General features: G+C 38.6%; 2 non-coding genes across 2 annotated transcripts; both read left to right on the forward strand.

Annotated features, from left to right (window-relative positions):
- Positions 1-1244: 1244 nt before the first annotated feature.
- LOC26531875 (uncharacterized) lies at positions 1245-2390 on the forward strand. The gene is made up of 4 exons (XR_011417005.1): positions 1245-1454; positions 1510-1616; positions 1681-1762; positions 1831-2390. It is a non-coding gene; the product is annotated as an uncharacterized protein (transcript).
- Positions 2391-3138: 748 nt separating this feature from the next.
- Positions 3139-5501, forward strand: LOC26530758 (uncharacterized). The gene is made up of 7 exons (XR_011417003.1): positions 3139-3153; positions 3213-3616; positions 3676-3776; positions 3846-5078; positions 5142-5242; positions 5316-5397; positions 5464-5501. It is a non-coding gene; the product is annotated as an uncharacterized protein (transcript).
- The last annotated feature ends 9071 nt before the right edge of the window (positions 5502-14572 follow it).

Below are 14572 nucleotides of genomic sequence, written 5' to 3' on the forward strand. Positions count from 1 at the left end.
CCCCTCTTTGTCAGCCTATAAGTCGTACTCTGTTCTGTGCATCTCGCTCACGCTTCCTGTTGCCGTCTCTGTTGCCAGTTTTCATTGTTGCCAACACGAAAATATCCTTAGGCCAATGCATTTGATTGTGCCGTCCAATGTTGCCGTTGTAAGTGCCACAGACAAACACACTCACACACACACATGTGTCGCTGTTTTGACTTCCTGGGGAATTGCTGCCTGTAGCTCCAGTCGCGCCCGTGTTCCCCATTTACATGTGGCTGGGCCCCAACACGGTTATTGCATTAAGCAAAAGTTCTAGCCTAGATTTGAATATGCCTCCCTGCCCCCACCCGACTGGGGCCTGAGACTCATCCCAATAGTCCACGGTTCGCAGGTTCCACCTCCAGTCAACACAACACCACCATCCTCTTCCCCACTACACGCGCATCGTCTACGTCTGTATTTTCGACATCGCGTTCGCCTTTGTCTCGGTCTTTCTGGACTTTCTGCTTAAACATTCAGCATTCATTATATCCCCTCTGCGCGCTGTCGCCGCTGCCTTCGCTCAAGTTTCCGGCCCACATACCCAACTGAGCTGCTGCATATTTAATAAAGTTTCAGTTAATTTTCGTCAGTCGCATTATTTTGTGGCACATGCGTGTTAACAATTTATTCTGCCCCAAATTCATCTTTTAATGCCCCGTATCTTTTAAAAATTTCCTGTTCCGTTTCTCCCCCTGATCTCGGAAGCCTTAGACTTGATATCTGAAATATATATTTCGATTACATCGATAAATTTCGATGTTAGGACTTGGTTTTCTAAGCATAACTCAAAAGTCTTAAAAGCTTAATGCACCAAATTTGAAGTGTAAATTCTCTTACAGTAAATACAAATCGAGACTATTTTACTTTTAATAATTGAACAAAATTCATTTTTAACGCTAGAGCTCAGCTCTTTGGGTTTAAAACATTTTTCTACGCCTTGGAAATGTCATAATGATAGGACTATAAACGCCAAAAAAATTGAAGAACACATAGCTTAGAGGTTAGCTGGGAGATGAAGCTAGCTCGCCGTTGAGTACAGGACATCTGTTAGTCTGGCACTCTTGTTTCATATAATTGGTTTAACCATTTTCATTTGATTCAGGGTATACTTTAGCTCGTCTTTTACTTTCTTTTGTAATTTTTTGTTCAATAATTTGAAATATTTTCAAAATTTAAGCAGGCGTTGACAATTCCATATTTAATGTCAATTTTTGTTTACGTTCACAAAACACAAACTTTTAAGGTAAACAAGTCGTTTACACTTTAAACTTTTCCAAAAATTTACAGTTGAAAATTAAATATGTGTTACTGCCCCGAGGATTGTTTCGACGACTGCTGTTGCTCGCTATGGAGCAAGGCGTACTTCTTCAGCATATGGACTCTTATACATGGAATCATTTTTACAATAGCAATGCTTGGTTATATAGGTAAATATTGGCATGTATATTTCAGCTGTGCAAATTGATCATAGAAACCTTGAAGCATATTTGTATGCTGAAGATATTTTTCTTTATATCGGCGCTGGCCTCTTAATAATTGCCCTCGTGCACTTAATTGCTGGAATACTCTTGTTAGTGGGCTTTTTGAAGGTAAGCTCGTATTGTCGAAGTCATCTGAATGCCCCTTAACTAACATATGATTTTTTTTATGTAGAACAAACGTACTATGTTTTTGGTTGGCATCATTTTAAGCTCCATATTACCATTTGTGTTTGTGGGATTAATTTACCTACCAAGCAAGTTATAGAAAAAGTTACCAAAAATTAGACACCTATTTATTATATTTAATTTGTCTTGCTTGCAGTTATACAAGTCATCTTCATTATCATAGCATGCAGATATTATAAAATGAAAATGTAAAGAAGCACTAAAGAACACCAATCCGATTGCGAGAAGCTGACAAGAGGTCAAATGTTCACGTTTAGATTTTGATTGTGGACCATTTAAATGTGATTAAAATGCATTTTGAAAAAAAAAGGAAAAAAGCCTAGCAAATGGGCCAAACAGAAGTATCGAGATTTTAAACAAAACAAATAAATGTGGTATATGGTCGTATGGAATTATGCGTATATGTCGTATGAACGTATATTGTAAGTAAAGCCAACTGGACGAAAACCGGGATAAATGTGAAGACGCAGCAACAGTTAAGAAAGTATTGAGCGTCAACAGAACAAGCAGATGTTTATATGCTGATGAGTATGCAGGGCGTATGTTGTAAGTAAGGTCGTCCACAAAGACGAGATTCGGGAAGAACTTCAAGACGCGGCAACAGTTAAAGAACTATTCAGATACCCAGATTTTACGCAGAACATATAGATGTGTATATTATCATGATTATGAAATAAATTACTTTCAGCAAGGGAACAGATATTTCGTAACGTTTTCATAAATCGAAACCATCTCGCTCGACTGGGAGATGCCCTGTTTTCAACATCGAGCTGTCAGTTACAAGGATTTCGACTTGTTTCAGTACAAATATACACAAAAATATACTCTTGGCCCCGCATAAATGGCAAATGCATCCATCCTCATCCTATTCTCATCGTATTTCTGTTTTTACGCGGTTTTGATTTAACACGGTTTGAAAATAAAAAAAAAAAGAAAATTACATTTGTGTTTCCACGATTTTAAGCCATTTAGCACGATTCAAAATCTTTTGTCAAGTTCAATTTTTGTGAAATACGTTCATATGTTAAATTTAGGTGAAATTTTAGTAAAGAAATTTGTTTTTCCGACATTACATGAAATTTAATTTTAACGTACTAAGCTAAAAGTTCAGCCAAAAAATATTTTATACTCCTTCACTTATTTATATATTTTTTGCAATATTTTTACCTTTAAAATTGAATCACCTGTTTTTTAGTTTTTCAACTGTTTTAATATAATAAACATATTCATGAAAAATCCTTGTTTTTTACTAATTTTTAATACGTTTTAGATATAAGGAGCCTATAACATATTTCTGGAGCCAATCTACCGTGTAAAAACAGAATTGGATGTAGATACAAGGGCACAGAGAAGTTATCCGAAGAGAGAATATATATATATATATATAACCGGCCGGATGGGACTACTATATCATATAGCTGCCATAGGACAGATCTGTTGAAAATCAGGTTTTTGTTTGGTAAAATGTTCTATATTTTCGAAGATGTTTTATATCAAACTCAGCTTCAATATTCTCAGATATTTGCAATAGTGAAACGTATTAAATCTTCAGCGTGCCAAAGTTTCTTATACAATTGTAAGTGAACTGAGAGATTCAAATCAACTACTGTCAAAAAAACTAAACTGTGTTCAGAGCATACAAATCTCAATCTTCCTGTAGGCGTTGACAATTCCATCTTTCTTTCGTATCCCTATTAATTTTTTTAACATTAAACATATATAGCATATATATTTTGTATCCGCATTCATTTTTTAAACATTAAGCATATTACTTAGACAAATACGAAATCTAATAGAAATGTGCTGCTCCAATGATTGTCTCGAAAAAGTCTGTTGTTCGCTGGAGGTCAAGGCGCTGTTCTTCAGCATTTGGACTATCGTACATGGAGTAATTTTTTTTGGAGCATCAATTTACTTTTTTGGTAAGTTGCAATCGTTTCAGCTTTACAAAATGTGAACACAAAACTCTAAACAAAAATAGTTGCTGCAATTAATTGTCCACTATATGGGGCCATTCTGGCATTGATAGGCGCCATGGTGCATCTAGCAGGTGGACTATGCTTGTTATTTGGCTATGGGGCTGTAAGTTGCTCATTTAAACATTTATGTGTGCCTATTTTATTATTTTAATTTGTTTCCTTCTTTGCATAGGACATGAGACCCTTGTTTTTGGCTGGCATCATTCTGAGCTCCATAATTCCCTATATATTATTGCCATCTATTTACCTACCAGTCATTCAAATAATCTTTACTATTACATCATGCATATATTATAAAAAAGAGATGCCAAAATAATACCGGACTATGATGATACCGGTTTATGATTTCGATTGCTGATCCAGAATCAATTCAAACAATTACAAATTTATTTGAAAGCAAATGGAAATTGATGACAAAAATGCAATGGGAAAATTTAGTTCTTATAGATAATTGGAATCGAATTCCTATTTCTATAGAAACTTAATCTTAGGCGGAAAGTAATCTATAGGACACTTTTTACAAAACTTTATACCATAGCTTTTTATAGTTGATTTTCAGGCATCTCCTAGTCCTAATTATGTTTATATTCTAATAGATATTCAAAATTGTTGTAGTACGTAAACAAAATTCCAGTTAATTACCAGGCCTGCTCAATTATATTCATGTAGTTGACACAAAATTTTTGAATGACATTATAAGCTGTCAAAGTCGTTGATGTAAACCAATAAATTATAAAGTTGTTATTGTAACTGTTGTGTATCAATATCATATCTAATTGAACACTTCTCATATACCAATGCTTAAACATTCGCCAAACATTCAAATTTTGTGTATAAGATATGTGAAACCACATAAAAAAATGGAGACTGGCTTGCAGTCTCAGAGGCCCGACTGAAAAGTCTATTAATCGATAAAAGTCAAATAGGGGCGGTATCGATAAAATAGACATGTTATCAGGATTATTTTGACTATGCGAGAATCCACTTCTTAGATTTGCTGTCGCTGGATTTTTTAGACGCAAAAAAAAACGCATATAAAATCGATATTTATCGATATAAAAGTAGCGATGTATGCCACTTTTTACAGGGTACCAAACATACTGAAGGTAGAACTTTGGCTCGAGTTTTAACAAAAGTAAAAGCAAAATGTCGGAGAGGAGTTTGGGTTCAGGGCATTAAAACCTCAGTTTCCCTGTAGGCGTTGACAATTCAATCTTTTATCCATATCCATTTTTGTCTTTTTAAAATTTCGTATATAACACTAAAAAAAATAATTGAAAAATGTGCTGCTCCAATGATTGTCTTGAAAACGGCTGTTGCCCGCTGGATACCAAGGCGCTCTTTTTTGGCATTTGGACTCTAACACATGGAATCTTTTTTTTGGTACTCTCAATTTATTATTTTAGTAAGTAGTCACCAAAACAAATACTATCTACAAGAAATCTGAATACAAACTCTGATCAAATAGTTGATCCAACTGATTGTCCTTTATATGCGGCCATTATCTCATTTATGTTGGCGTTAGTGCACACAGTCGCGGGAATATTACTGATACTTGGCTATTGGAAAGTAAGTGGAGCTCATTTAAATATTTATATGTGTGCTATATTCTTGGCTTTAATTTTGTTTCCTTTCTGCATAGAACAAAGGGTGTCCTTTTTTGTGCGGCATATTTATGAGCTCCATAATTCCCTATTTGTGCCTGCTGACTATTTACCTACCAGGCAGGTTTTAGCAAAAGCTGCAAGAATTAACAACTTATTAATTATATCAACCCTGTCTGCTTACAGTCATTCAAATAATCTTCACTCTAACATCATGCATGTATTATAGAAAAGAGATGGAAACAAAAGCCCCGGCAAAATAATACCAGACTGAAGCTCAAGGTTTGAGAATTCGGTTGCTGATCTGGATAAAATCAAATAATTAATTCCTAGAATTTTTATGGAAGATCCATTTTTAATCGGAAAGTATTCAATAGGAAATGGTTTTAGAAAATTTTAAAAATGCTTTACTGCTAGTCCTGACTATGATTATATTCTAAATACATAAATGTCCAAAATTGTAACTCCCTTTTATAAGCGGCCCTCTTAAATTATATTAATGTATTTGACACAAAATTTTTTAATGAAATGAAAAGCTGACAATGTCGTTGACATAAACAAGTAAACTATGAAGTTGTTATTGTAGTTGTTGTTGTTGTCGTTGCTGTCGTTCTTGTTGTTGTTGCAACACAAAATCGCATTGAACACTTTGCAACGAAACGTGCTCTTTGGGGAAAACGTGTGGAAACAACAACGAATAGCGACAAAACGAAACAATGAAATTTGAAAAGCGAAAAACGAAAACAATGTCAAACACATCAAAGTCAGAGCTGGCGAAGGATTTTCATGCATCCACACTCATACCAATGCGAAATGGCAGCCAAATCAACTGAAAAATCACACAAAATACAGTCGGTAATTCCCTAGGCCTAGATACCCTGTTTCGAAAACATAAAACATCCGAAATATGAGTAAAAATACGAGGAACTAAATAGCAAAGTTGGCGACTCTGGCCTACAGTCTCGAAGGCATCACTGAAATGTCTATTAATCGATATATATCGGGAAAAATTCAAGTGGAGAAGGTATTGAGAAAAAATATATATGTATGTATGGGGATTATTCTGAAACTGTCGACTATGCGAGAAACCACTTACCCAATTTTCTGTCGCTGTATTTTATATTCTAAAAGACGCTCAAAAACCTAATTATACATCGATATTTATCGATATCAGAGTATCGATAACATTCGTATAAGGCGTTAAGCAACTATGCCAATTTTTACAGGGTACCAAATGAAGAAGACGAAGCCCGCGAAATGCCAGCAAGTGGCAAACATACTAAAAGGCAGACGTCGACGTGCAAGGGGGGATAGGGAGGATTTTGGCTCGAGTATTGGCAAAAGTAAAAGCAAAATGGCGGAAAAAAGTGCAGTTGTTGCAACACAAAGACAACAAAAAAATGGAAAACGATGTCAAATGCAAATTGACAGCTTTCAATATCAATTCCAAAACAATCGCAGCACACGCGAGTCAAAGTGGGCGAGTGGGCGAGGGCGGGGGCAAGTCAGGAAGACAGGTAGAGGAAAATCAATTTGATGGCCATGTCAACTGCACAGGCAAATGAAACAAAGTTAAAATACACAATGCTGGCTTTAAATGCAAAATGAAATGAGAAGGTGAACAGGTGAACAGAGCGAGCAGGTGAGCAGGTGAGTCTTTGGAAAATGTTTTGTAACTCTATGCAATATGCAATCAAATTGGGTTGACAGAGGTTAAATTAATTAAATCTGATTTATGCATCGAATGTGGCATCCAGTGCCAGCCACTGGCCAAGTGAATGCTTTTGATGTGGTCTTCACCTTGGCCAGCGCGTGTGTGTGTGCGTGTGTGTGGTTGAGTACATTTTGCAAATTAGACTTGCGGTGCCTAGCTGAGATTTACCTTTGGTTCAGCTTTTAGCTTGCAGCTTTGCCCCCTCGTTTGTCGCCGTTTGTTAATGACACAAGCATTGCCGCAGAGTATGAGGCATTTTGCATAAATTAACTTTGCCAGCTAATGGGCAGAGTGCGACACCCTCGCCCAGCTGTAATCGCAACGCAATTAACTTGCCCCACATGCCGCATGCCACAAGAAATGCAAAGTCTGTGGCAGGAAATCGCATTATCTAAATCAACTGGGATCCCAGCTGCACGTCGACTTCGGGCAAACATATCGAACTGAAGTCGAGCCCACAATACACACACTTTCACATGGACCACATATATATATATATATATATATAAATATATATACATATATCTGTGAGGTATATAAAAAGCACATATAAATTATCTAAGGACCGATAAAATGCAGCTCAGCGAGCAAATTATAAAACGAACAGCAGCAAAAACCCGAAGGGGCATCAATTCCGCGCATAAATTTTAATGCCCCGACCCGTTCCGCCCCACGGCCAGCACCCAGCCAATGCATTCGCATTTCTTTTTTCTCTTATCGGAAAATTTCATGTAAGACCGAACGCAACTGAGGCCAAGAACCTTAACAATGGGCATATGGCAACGTTATGACAAGCGGCATGGCTGCGGCGAGCATGCACGACCAACAGATGACCTGTAATTAGCAAAATACCTAGCGAAGTGCAAGGCACAAGACTTGTAATTACCAAACAGTTGAAGCAGTTAATATACCCTGTTTGCGTACGAGCACGGGGTATGCCGATTGACAATGGGATAGATTCACGACTAACAGTTGACCTGTAATTATCAAAATATACATTGATAAGCAAGGCACAAGACTTGCGCTTATAATTCCCAAAGAGTTTGATCGTCTCCCAAATATACCCTCAGTGCGCTCTAGCACAGGGTAAACAAATTATGTACACAGAGCTAAGCAAGAGAAACGCAACGTATTGATTTTGCCTAGAATTCGACCAGTGATCCACCGCACCAGAACCGCTTGGGGACGTGGCCAATCCTTGGCCAAAGGAAACGGAGAAAGGCAGCGAGCCGTGGATTTGTAATTACGGGATTAGTCCTTCAATGGCAATGAGATTGGCAGTTTTTATGATTTGCAATGCCAACCAGGCGACAGGCTAATAGTTGCCCCTCCCCACCCACCCCCACCACTCCAGATAGCCACGAGACCTGTTTGCCTGTACGGGGGGGGTCAGGGGTTGAGGGTTGGCACGCGGCAACAGCAACAAGAGCAAATAAATTCAAGCAGCCACAAGAAATTATAAGTTGCTCGTCAATTTGTTAGCAAATCGCTTAAACAAATCTTCAAAAGAAACATACACAAACCAAATCAAATGGGCTGCAGTTTTGTTAGGAAAACAAACTAGAAAATATAGAGAAAAATTAAAAGGCAACACCTCCACCTCCACCCTACACAACCACGCTGTGTCAAAGCCAACGCAATGCTGCTTTCCGTTCGAGTGCTTTGCGGGCTCTAAAGCCACGCAGTCGCCCAGCCATAACGAATATGGGCGTGGCAGCGGGAGTAGGTGGGTGGGGGTATGGGGTGTGGGGAGTGGCAGAGCTGCGCGCTGTCTGAGCTGACTTTGGAGGAGGCTGCCATAGACGACTTCCGCTTGCCGCATAGAAAATTTTAAGATTTTGTGGTGCGTATGCCACAATGTTGTTGTTGCTGTTGTTGTTGTTATTGTTATTCTACTCGACTCTTGTTATTCTTATAATTGTGCATATGACCCTGTTTAATACAGTTCGCTGCACAATTATGCGTTGCGTCTATTGTTTAACTTTTTTCTTGCCTTTGCCCTAGCCTTGTGACTTTTAAGCCGCATTTGAATTATGGCTGCAAGACGCGGGATTTGGATGGAGGGGATCGCTTAGCGTGTTTATTGTAGCGGGAGATTGGGAGCTACAAACTCTGCGTTGATTAGACTAAATCAAATGGCAATACACAGCAAAAACAAACGCTGCTGTTTTAAAGCAATTATATAAATGAACATCAAATGAATTGAAAATTCAACTAAAAATACTAACAACTCACATTCGCCGGCATTGCGCACTCATACTAAGCTTTATCGAGCCAAACCTTAGAAACCTTGACCAAGAATCATGTTGCCAGATTTTGATGCCAAGTTGATCTAGGGGTCGAACCATGAACAAAACGCCAAACCACATGAAAATCGGATGTGATTTGACCGAGTTATGGGGGTGGTAAATTTTGACCCATGTCTATATAGGATATTTGAGGACTTGAGGGTACAATTTTAACATGAATTTCGACCAAGAATCATGCTGCCAGATTTAGATGCCAAGCTGACCTAGAATGCCAAACTTAGTGTTTACTTTCGTTTCAAAGCTAACCACTGTGAATGATAGCCACGATTTGGGCTGCGCTTCATACATCAATCAATCAGAAAGAGAAACCCCCGTTTTTTACGTATACATAAACTTGTTAATATAAAGATTAAAGCAATAGTATTGTAAAAACTGTTAAGTAATTAAATAATTTGTGTTGCTGGCAAATTGGAAAAGTGAAAAGTTGTTCGTGTACTAAATTGGCATTTTGTGTGTTTGGTGGAATGTTGTTTAGCTGCAAAACAATTTGTTAATTGACAGCTTAAAATTTAGCTGCCTAAATTGACAGTCGAGTTAAGGATCATTGGTGAAATGACAATTGATGGCCAAATAAACGACAATTAATTGGCATTGATGGAGCAGAGGCTGCGGCCGAGCGGATAACAGCAGCTGCCTGTGGACTAAATATGTGCCTAGCAATTTGCCAAATTACTTTGCGGCTATAAATCAAAGCATCAAAACTTGTACAGGCCCCCGCCCCCTCCACCATCCCCTTCGCTCAGCTATTAGAGGGAACTAAGTAACTAACTGAGAGAGCAGCGATCCATCTGTGGCAAGCTGTCAAACTGCTGAGGCAGAAACTTACGACACCTCATTAAATATGCGGCACAGAAGTTGCCGCAAGCAGCTGCCAGTTGATAGCCTCCTGGCGTTCAGGTGGGGCGAGAGCCTTTTCAATTTGGCCAACTCAGCGGATATTGTTTACTCATTTTTTTTTTTTTTTTGTTTGGCGCTTTTTTGTTTTGTCTTCTTTTTAATCTCGTAAGTGTATGTGTCAACGTTTCTCACTTGGTTTGTTTATTTGTTTGTTTGGTTTACGCACACTCCAAGCGCTACCCAACCCACACAGCCCCCTGGAAAGAGTCAATGTCGAGTCAATAAAGCACGGAAATTGCCAACAAAAGACCCACAGAAACAACAACAGCAACATTAAGAACTGAGCTTGGGCCCAAGCTCATTTGTGCTGGTTTTTTTCTCATCATATTCTATTATTCATTCCAATTTGTGCGTGTGTGTGAAAGTGAATCCTTCAAAGGTATATTTTTCATCACAGCTCCTGACCACCCACGCCCCGCTCCACAGTCCACCCACAAAGGTCACCGAAAGTTTTTGCCTGACCGAGCTTTTGGCTTGGCACTCGTTTATTAGATTGTCCTGCGGCCCGAGCACATCAAAAAACTTGCCAACGGCTGTTTTTGACAAGTCCCCGCACCGCAGCCAACCCCAGCCCGTCCCACCCCCTCACGCCGCTTACCCTCACAAACTGAAGTGCCGTCAGTTTTGGGCAGGAGCGTGTCATAAACATGACAAAGTTGTTGTTGTTTTTTTTTTTTTCTCTTTTTGCTCTAGTTGGTGTTCATTATGATAAAAGTTTCTTTTGGGACAAAAACTTATTGCCATCGATGCTGCTGTCGCTCTGCAGCTCATCAAAGTTGTATTGATTATGTTAGTTAAAGTGGGTTTATTAAGAAATTAAGCAATCAATGCAGTAAAAATTAATAGGTAAATATGTGCTTCGAAAGCTTTGCGAAGCTTTAAATGAGCGCGCTCAAAACTTTTTATGGTTACTTTCGAAATTGTAAGTTAAGTATTTATTTAATAACTTGAAGCTGAAAGCTCTTTTAATCGAAAAAATGTATATGTTAAGGCTTTCCTGTATATAATTCTTGAAACTTAAACTGAAACTCTTGACTTTTTAAAGCTCGAGCTCTGTCTTAAGTAAATAAACTTAAGCTGACATTAAGCTAAAAGCTTTACTGCTGTGTCAAATATGAAAGCTCTTTTGTATTATTTTCCTTTTCACAGCTTAACTTTTTGTTAAACTTGTCTTATTAAAGCTTATGAAAGCTTTCTTGCATCTACTCTAAGGTCTTAAGCATTCATCCGCTAATTATTCAGTTTGATAGAAATGGTATGATCTTTCTTATGTAAACAATGAATTGTGCCCAATTAATACACTTAATCCGATTTAAAGCCCAAAGCTCTTATTTTCCAATACTAAGCTGTCATTAATTAATTGCTTGTAACAGCCAAAAGACAAACTATTGTTGGATAATTGAATATTTGCGCTGAATTAAGCTCAATGGCACTTGGTCCGTATATCTATATATATTTATAGTAAATTATGACAACGACTCTTACATCGATTGCTTTTCAGACAGAATAATTCGCCGAGCGAATATTGAGTTGACTTTTTTTGTGCCGAGTCTTGTGGAAAATTGTCGGTTAGCCCGTGTTGCTGGTCACGTTAAGCGTCAAGCGGGAAATGTAAGCCATGTTTGGCCACGTTCCGTAGTATTGTCGCTAATTGAAATGCAAATATTGATGAGTGTTAAGCAAACGAGCGACGCGCTAATTTGCACAATTTTCGTTTTGTCGCGCGCCGCATAATGCGCCGCAAAGTATGCCATAAAATGCAGTGCAGGCAGCTGCTGCTGCTGCTGCTGCTGCTGCAGATGCTGCTGTTGCTGCAACAGCAAATTTGTGAGTCAAGTCGATGCCAGTGCAACACCAGACCGCCCCCCATTCAACCGCTTCCCACCACCCTTCAGCCAAATGCTGGCAGACAAATTGCAGACTGGCAACTGGCAGCTGGCAGCAGGCAGGCAGCAGAGGCTGGCGGCTAAATGCTGCCAAAGCAGACTCAGCAGAATTTCAAATTTATTCAAATCAACTCGTTGAGCGAAGGGGCAATTGCGTCAGTTGTGGGCGTGTCAGTCAGGCTCTTCTTCCTGTATTGGTGTGTGCCGAGCAATGAGCAACTGAATGAATGATTCAATTAGGCATCAAATATTTACAGCAGACGTTTAAATATTGCGAGAGACTCGATACGCCTCGACTTTGGCTTTGGCTTTGGCTTTGGCTTCCTGCAAGGGGTTTGGTTCTATGCTGGGCTTGATTTGAGTGCCATTAGATTTGCATTGGGGCTCCAGCTGCGACTCGTGAGCAACTGCCGGCAAAACTTATCTAATTGGCCCCTCAAGTACATTTTGTGCGCAATATAGAAACATAGAAAGTCAATTGCACTCAGAATGGCCGCAGCCTAAATACCCTAGCAAATGCAAACACATGTTTTTATATTGCAATTCTCACCGCGAAAGTTAAATGATATAATAAAATATGTTATACTATAGTCAGTGAGATTTAGCTTGAGTGAGGTTTGTTTTACGTATCTTGAAAAATGAAAGGTTATTCATAGCTTCATATTGTTGAGACTTTGTTTAACCTTTGAGAGCAAAGTGAACCTGTAAAATTGCTGAGTTAAGTTTAAATAAAAGTACTCATACATATAGAATAAAACAGAAAACAGAGGTTTGACTGGCTTGGAAATGCGACCCCCGAAATGACAAAATTTAAATACTCTCTGCAAGCTTAAATGATAATAATAAAGTTGAGAATATAAAGAGCTTGAACAGAAATCAAATAGCTCAGATAACTACCTTAAATGTGCAAGCTTAAATTCTCAAGAGACACGGTGAGCTTCAGAGAGACAGAAACAAAGAGAGAGGGAGAAAGGGCGTGTGGCAGAGTGCAAATCTAGCGCAATGTGACGAGTGCACAGAACACAATGCGAGTTATAAATAAATAAATAAATAACTCTGGCATTGTTTCGCTAGAAATGCAAAATCTAAATCCGACGCCCAATCCCCAAACCCCAAAAAACCCCTCTCCAACCCCGCCGCCGACCCACCAAAATCCGCAACCCGCAGCCAATGTGAACTGCCAATAGTTTTCCTTCAGATTTATGAGTTTTGCCAGGGCAAATAGTTTCTCTCTCTATGTGTGTGTGTGTGTATGCACAATTTCAATAGTTTGATTACAAAAGTTTTTCAATTGAACATTTTTTGCATTTTTACATGCAACTTGGCAATTTGTGCTGCTAGCTGCAGCCAGGTGAACTCAGGGCATGTGGCACACGGCGTATACGCATTATTTTAAGCAAAAATTCTTTAAATTTAGTTATTAAATTAAATGCAAATCAGTGCGGCACACATATAATAGAGTTTCGCTTTATTTACAAGTTTTATTCGCCGTCGCATGCAGCGTGTTGCAGCAACAGAATTCTCATCGCTTCTGCTGCCAAGTTGTCGCCGTCGCACTTCAAAAATATTTTCATAATTTTTATCACGATTGTAATTCTCGCCCAAAAGTTTTGCATTCAAAAAGTTTTGTATTCGGCCAACTTTGCTGCTGCATGAGAGGGGGGCGTGGCCGGGAATGAAAAACTTTTCATGCTGACAATGAGCTCACAACAGATTTCAGAGTTAATTTCCAGTTTTGGGCGCGCGCAACTTTTCTCGACAATAACAATAACAATTTCGAGTGTGAGTTCACATTGCACGCACTGTTAATAAGCCTAATTATTTTGCAGTGAAACGCCAGATAAATGATATAACAGCCCCAGTTCTCTCAAGTGATTCACCTAATTGGCGCAAAGCGAATTTCAGCCAAAATCTTCAGACATTTAGCAGTTTGTTACAAATGTAAAAAGCACTTTAAGTCTAATGGTGGGGCTGCTGGTGGTGCTGGTGGTGGTGCTGCTGGTGGTTCGGCTGCTTATCAATGTCAGGCCAAAATGGATCTTGTTGACAGTCAAACAATGCCATTAATCAAGCTCTCTCAAGGTGCACTTGCTGGGCTACTGTCCCAAGACATGTCACCATTTACTTCTTATTTTAAGCAACAACATCTGAAGATACATGCCTTAGCTGAGCTTTAAGATACTCAGCAAAAACAACATGATTTCAAAGAATGTAGTCAGCTTTCAAAACGAAAAAGAGCTTTAAGCGAGCTTTCAGAAACACACTATTAGACCTTATCCTAACCTTGCGACACAAAAGATCTAAGCAATCAGCTTCGTACACTCCCCTAAAACTTAAGGTAAACTTAAAGTTCTGCATTTAGAGTTAAATTATATCCAATAAAATCTTAAAACTTAATCTGATATGAAAGATAAAAAAACAGCTAGAAAAGCTCGCTTTCATAAACACAGTATTAGACCTTAACGACTTTTAGTCTAACTTACCGCTAA

This window comes from Drosophila virilis, chromosome 5 (genome assembly GCF_030788295.1).
Source record: "Drosophila virilis strain 15010-1051.87 chromosome 5, Dvir_AGI_RSII-ME, whole genome shotgun sequence".
In the NCBI taxonomy this organism is placed as follows: Eukaryota; Metazoa; Arthropoda; class Insecta; order Diptera; family Drosophilidae; genus Drosophila; species Drosophila virilis.